Source organism: Copadichromis virginalis, linkage group LG12 (assembly GCF_057382275.1).
Source record: "Copadichromis virginalis isolate Kocher_CV1m ecotype Utaka linkage group LG12, C_Virginalis_male_GT1.1, whole genome shotgun sequence".
NCBI lineage: Eukaryota > Metazoa > Chordata > Actinopteri > Cichliformes > Cichlidae > Copadichromis > Copadichromis virginalis.
Window position 1 is genome coordinate 35,798,312 of NC_140629.1, and position 6,977 is coordinate 35,805,288.

Below are 6,977 nucleotides of genomic sequence, written 5' to 3' on the forward strand. Positions count from 1 at the left end.
CTTGTCCTTGACTCCCACCTGTTTTTACTTGTTTACTTCATATCATGTTTGCATGCAGATTAAGCCTGCATTTAAATTCTATTTATTTAGTTATTTCTCTCAGATCGTTAAACACCACCACGACAGCTGTGCCTCACACATATATATCTAAACTCTCATTTAATGTAATAAGAATTATAATCAATCAGATTATCCTGTGTCTTAATGATGTGATACTGATAAATCTGTGAACTTACACATTAATATTCAAATATTATGGCACGGTTCTGGGTCAATTGACCCAGGGTTTGGAGTTTTCTTATACTTTGATATTCATTCATTCATTCATCGCTAGCGGTAAGCGGAAAGGAGGTGGGCTTGCTGTTTTAGTTAACAACCGGTGGTGTAACCCTGCCAACATAACAATCAAAGAAAGGATTTGTTGCCCGGACACTGAACTGTGTGCTGTTGGACTCAGGCCGTATTATTTACCCAGGGAATTCTCTCACGTCATCTTGGTGGCTGTTTATGTACCCCCCTCTGCTAACCCCACAGCTGCATGTGACACTATCCACTCTGCCATAGCTCGGCTACAGACTCAGCACCCGAGTGCCTTTATTGTGATCTCGGGTGACTTCAACCATGTATCACTGGACAATACACTACCAACATTCAAACAATATGTGGACTGTCCCACCAGGGGAGAGAAAACTTTAGACTTACTGTATGCTAACGTCAAGGATGCATACAGCTCCTCCTCCCTCCCCCCACTTGGTAGGTCAGATCATAACCTGATTCACCTCACCCCCCGCTATGTGCCAATTGTGAGGAGGGAACCTGTGACCACCAGGACTGTCAGGAGGTGGTCAGAGGAGGCAATAGCGGAACTACAGGGCTGTTTCGAGGTGACCGACTGGGAAACACTCTGTGAGCCTCACGCCGAGGACATCAATGGGCTTACTGAGTGTATCACAGACTACATAACTTTCTGCACCGACTCCATTGTTCCAGCTCAGACTGTTCATTGTTACCCAAATAACAAGCCGTGGGTGACTAAGGACATCAAAGCCCTCCTCAACAACAAGAAGAGGGCTTTCAGAGGGGGCAACAAAGAGGAGGTGAGGAAGATCCAGGTGTTACTAAAGGACAAGATCAGAGAGGCTAAGGACAATTACAGGAGGAAGCTGGAGTGGAAACTCCAGCAGAACAGCATGAGAGAGGTGTGGAGGGGCATGAAGACCATCACTGGATTCAGGCCAACCAACAGCAGGGGAGCTGAGGGAGGTGAGAATAGAGCCAATGAGTTGAATCTGTTTTTCAATAGATTCGACACCACAGTGTCTGCTCCCACCCCCACAACCTCACCTGTAGTCAGCCTGGAATCCAGAGCCACACCACTGTGCCAGCCTCTCCCTTCACATGTTGCCTCCTGTGAGATTCCTGACACCCCTCCCCCACCCATCACCTTCACTCAATACCAGGTTGAGATGCAAATGAGGAGACTTCACTCAGGCAAGTCTGCTGGACCAGACGGAGTGAGTCCCCTTGTCCTCAAGACCTGTGCCCCCCAGCTGTGTGGAGTCTTTCATAAACTGTTTATGCTGAGTCTGAGTCTGCAGAGGGTCCCGGTGATGTGGAAGACATCATGCCTCGTCCCTGTACCAAAGACGCCTCGTCCCAGTGGCCCCCAGGATTACAGGCCCGTGGCATTGACCTCCCACATCATGAAGACCCTGGAAAGGCTCATCCTGGACCAGCTGCGACCCATAGTAAGACCACACCTGGATCCCCTTCAGTTCGCTTATCAGCCTCGTCTCGGAACAGAGGACGCCATCATCTACCTGCTCAATCGTGTCTACACCCATCTGGACCAGCCGGCGAGCACTGTGAGGGTCATGTTTTTTGACTTTTCCAGTGCTTTCAACACCATCAGGCCGACCCTCCTGGGTGATAAGTTAGCAGCGATGCAGGTGGATGCTTCTCTGGTGTCCTGGATTGTTGATTACCTGACAGGAAGACCACAATATGTACGTCTCCCACAGTGTGTGTCTGACAAGGTGATCAGCAACACAGGGGCACCACAGGGGACTGTCCTCTCCCCCTTCCTCTTCACCCTCTACACCACAGACTTCAGCCACTGCACAGAGACCTGCCATCTTCAGAAGTTTCCTGATGACTCTGCGGTGGTTGGATGCATCAGCAGGGATGATGAGACAGAGTACCGGGCTGTGGTCGACTCCTTTGTCACGTGGTGTGAGCAGAATCATCTGCAGCTCAACGTGGCAAAGACCAAGGAACTGATCGTGGACTTCAGGAAGACCAGGAAACACTTGACCCCTGTTTCAATTCAGGGGGTCAGTGTTGACATTGTGGAGGACTATAAATACCTTGGAGTACACATTGACAATAAACTGGACTGGGCTAAAAACACCACAGCACTTTACAGGAAGGGCCAGAGTCGTCTCTATTTTTTGAGGCGACTGAGGTCCTTCAACATCTGCCAGAAAATGCTCAGGATTTTCTATGAGTCTGTTGTGGCCAGTGCGATCCTCTATGCTGTTGCATGCTGGGGGAGCAGGCTGAGGGTCGCAGATGCCAACAGACTTAATAAACTAATCCGTAAGGCCAGCAATGTTGTGGGGATGGAGCTGGACTCCCTCAAGGTGGTGTCGGAGAGGCGGATGCTGTCCAAGATAAAGACAATGTTGGATAACACCTCCCACCCACTCCATGACATGCTGGTCAGTCACAGGAGCTCGTTCAGTGAGAGACTGAGATTACCGAAAAGCACCACTGAACGACACAGGAAATCATTCCTGCCTGTGGCCATCTCCCTGTACAACGCATCCACTTAACACACTGTTTGCTGCTACAACTACACATGTTTCTTTTCCAACTATTTATTTATGAGTGACTTATGTATGTATGTATGTATATATATGTATATATTGTACTATTCTTAGTTAGTGTATTGTCTGTCTTGTCTTAATGTTGGTTTAAAATGGAGCACTGTAACAAAAAATAATTTCCCCCAGGGATCAATAAAGTATTCTGATTCTGATTCTGATTGTTTATGTTTAAGTCTCATTTACTTATATTTACGCAGCTAATTCTCCAGGTGTTTCCACTTCCCCTGATCACCTCCTGTGTGTATTTAAGTCCTATGTCTTCCTTTGTCCAGTGTCAGGTTGTGTGTTGAGTTCTCGTCATGTTTCCAAGTTTCCAGGTCACGTGAACTCACTCATCTTATTAAGATGATATCCACCTTGACTGCTTAGCCTGATTGTTAGGTTAAGTGAATCCAGATATCCTGGGTATGTGAACTTGCTTCGTAGTACAGGGACCAGGTCTATAGGCCACTCCACTGTAGCGGCTGAGGGTTATTATCTCAAATACTTATGGATTTGACAGCAGGTGTCAAAGATATGTGTCAAGGCTGTGCAGTATAGACGACCCAAATACAGTATGCTGTCAAAATAAAAACAGAGGCCATGATCTTTGGTCTACTTAGCAAAATGCTAAAGATCCAAACCATAAACTAAAGTTCAGCTATACGAAGGAGCAAATGAGAGAAAACCACATGCAGTAAGCAAAAATGAGCCGTCTATCAGATGCCTTATCACAAAGGAAAAGGGAAAACAGGGCTACATTTACACTGAGAGCTGATTGGGACGTGACAGAAGAACAAAGAGACAAAGATGAAAAGAAATGAGCATAGGTGAAGACAATCAGGGCAGAATGTAAAATTAATGTAAGACACGAAAGAAAACTAACCTTAAAAAATAAAACAGGAAGTAAAAAGTAAGGAAGTAAACAGCTAAGCCTGAGCATGAAGATGAGACAAAGAGAGGCATAAACAGGGAGACTGTCATAACAAAATCAACACAGAGACCACAGAAATAAGATAATATCACACAACCCAAACATCTTGTAAAAAAATAACAACAAAGGCAAACAGGAACCACAAGCTCAACAACTTCAAGAATAAGAAATGCAAACACTAAAACAGCACAGAAATCTGGGACCAAGGGCTCAAAGCAAACTGCAATTTAAATGACATGAAAGTGTAAGAGTTTCATTTGTAGCAGACGGAGCGGCATATTCTAATTTAGTCTAGTTCAGAGTCCTAAAACTGAGTCTATGGTCTGTAATTTAGCTGGGCTAATATACTGTAACTATAATATGTGAGTAAGTGTAGTTATTTTTTTCATACAGAGTAACGTAAAGTGTGAAAGTGGTGCTGAGGACGTTGTGTTTATTCTTCTCCAAGACCCCCTCTCCTCTCTGAAGCTGTTTTGGATGTAGACAAGTCAATGAAATAATGCACATTTTGCTTTGGTCCTTTTCTGGAGGGAATTACACCAACACCCCAAAGTTTTGCATCATTTTATTAACACAGTAAATGAACTTGACACACAGAGCGGCTACAGTAAACAAAGGTTTGGCTGCAGAGGTGACTGACGCCTCCTGCTGGCCAGTTTGACAGACCCAAACGCCTCATCTGCTGCACTGACAGGATAATTGAAACACATCAAGCAGACAAAAAACCAAAGCAACAGTTTCAATCTTTTCTAAAAAATAAAAAAAAATAAAAAAAAATGAAGAACTGCTGTGGATAAAAACTCTGCAGTCATCACAGTGAGCAACCTGCAGCTGTATCTCGGAAAACACCTTAAGTGGCACAAATATGTTCTCTTACCCTGAATAGTGTCATTCCTCAATGAGCAGAAGCAATCCATGACCCAAACTCACACAGATCAGAAGGAGCTGTGAGGACAGTGCTTTACTTAGGACGACCAAATAAAAATATAACCTTTCTTGACATCTTTTCTAAGCATGTTCAGCTTTCTGGAGGCTGCATGGAGAAATCATGGGATGACCATATGATACATAATGTATGGAACATGGTTTTTCTGTGGACATTAAACTTAGAGATAATAATCCATGTATGAGGTAATGAAAGATGTGTAGATGCTGCACATATATGTTCATTTATTTTTTGATGCAGTGAATTGAAGGACTAAAAGCACCTCACACAAACAAAGTGAAACAGCGAGCAGAGGAGAGAAACAAACCAAATGCACTGACTAAAGATGGTGGCTTCAGCACCAGCTGGCACAGACCACACTATGAAAAGGGGGCAGGAGTTGGATGATGTGCCTCTCTGTTCTTGTCTTCATGGCTGTGATTCTACCATCCATCCGGCTTGAAGCTTGTTAGAAAAGTGAAGGATCATTTGCTAATGTTTACCAAAAACTGAACAGATCTACTGTGCAGTCAGTTTAGCTGTGTCAGTGTACAAACAGCCAGTTTTAAGTTTTTTTATTGCAGTAATGCTGCACTAAACTAAGTAAACCTGCATATTTCTTAATGGCCATCATGTAGCAACTGCTCTGGTTGTGAAGAACAGTGCTTTCCTGAATTGATAGCTTCTATTACTAGTTTCAAGCCGTTATTTATTTGATATAATATGAGGTTTATTTTAAATCATGGTCTCGTTCAGAGTGAATTGTGAAGCAGTGTATGATTGAGGGCATGGCTGGTAAGTTCCGGTTGTATAACTGTGTGGTCTGTTCTTGCTCTTGGTTAGATTTACCTTCTTGCTCAAAAAAGGTGGCCAAAAAATATCAGACTCCAGCAATGCAGCTGGAGATATACATATAGGCATATACAGTCTCATAAGTTTTCATCATATAGTAAAAGTCTTCTGCTGAAAGATTTCCAAATATATGTTTCAGATCACAGCACTGCAGGTTGTGCACTGTTTGACAGACAGGCAAATACACCCAGTCTCTCTGTGAGCCTATGAGAACAAACCTTTTTGATTAGCAGCGTACTATTTTATCATACATGTTGCTAGAGTGAAAGTTTGCTCGAAACAAAGTTTCCGATCCGATAAATGTGTCAGCATCTGTGTTGTTTTGTGAAAGAAGAAGAAATGAGTCCAGGAGCTGTAGAGTTGTTTCTCTCTATGGATGTAAAATTTGTAAAATATAATTAGGATCTACTGCTCTGTCATCAAGAATATTTGACATATATCTGTATCTTTTCCCCTTAAATACTGAATGTACAATTCATTCCTTCTCTTTTAGGTATTAAATACTTAATATCTAAGTTGGAGAACAGCGTTTATCTACAGCATGATGTCTTAACAGGATATAAATGTTGTCCCTCATAATTCACAGTCACTGGATCACTGAATGCTCCAGAAAAGCCCTTTAAAATAATGTTAGTTTTCTCTGTTAATACTGAAACAGTCACATACTGACATATCACAGCCTGGCTCTCCAGCCTCTGATGTCGGAAGGCAAACAAAAAACTAACAACCCCGTGTTGACCCTGTGTGACAGCTACACCAATGAACACAAATATGAGTCAACCAGAATCTGTATGAGAAATTATTTGAGCTTTTATGCAGTTTTACGTATCGTTTTCTTCTTCTTCTTTCAGCTGCTCCCTTTAGGAGTCACCACAGCAGCTCATCTGCCTCTATCATCACCATATCCCAGCATCCTCTTCTGTCACACACACCCTCTGCATGTCCTCCTTCACTACATCCAGGAATTTTCTGTGGTCATCCTCTTCTCCTCCTCTGCACATTCTGTTTTTTTAAATTCTGTCTCTTTATACAAGGTGTGATCAATCTAGCCAGTCTCCCATTCATAATCACCTCCTCAGGCACGTCCGAATAGCTGCGATTTTTAGACCATGTCACGGAAATCTCATTTTGGGTATTTACACTGTGACCTTAAACTTTGGCAGAGGTCAAACATCTTTTGTTTAAAACCGACCCAAATTTCACAAGAAGGCGATCAGCACTTGGTGATGACCAAGAAGCTGCTCAAAGGCAGAATTGCTCAGTTTATTAATCACGAGTTCATGAATTCAACATGGGGAGTCTGAGGGAGACCAGTCAGAGGGTCTGTGGTGTGGTTTTATGTGCCGTGATGTGTCCGCTCAGAGTGCAGAGTGCATTGAAAACTCCACAGCAACACGAT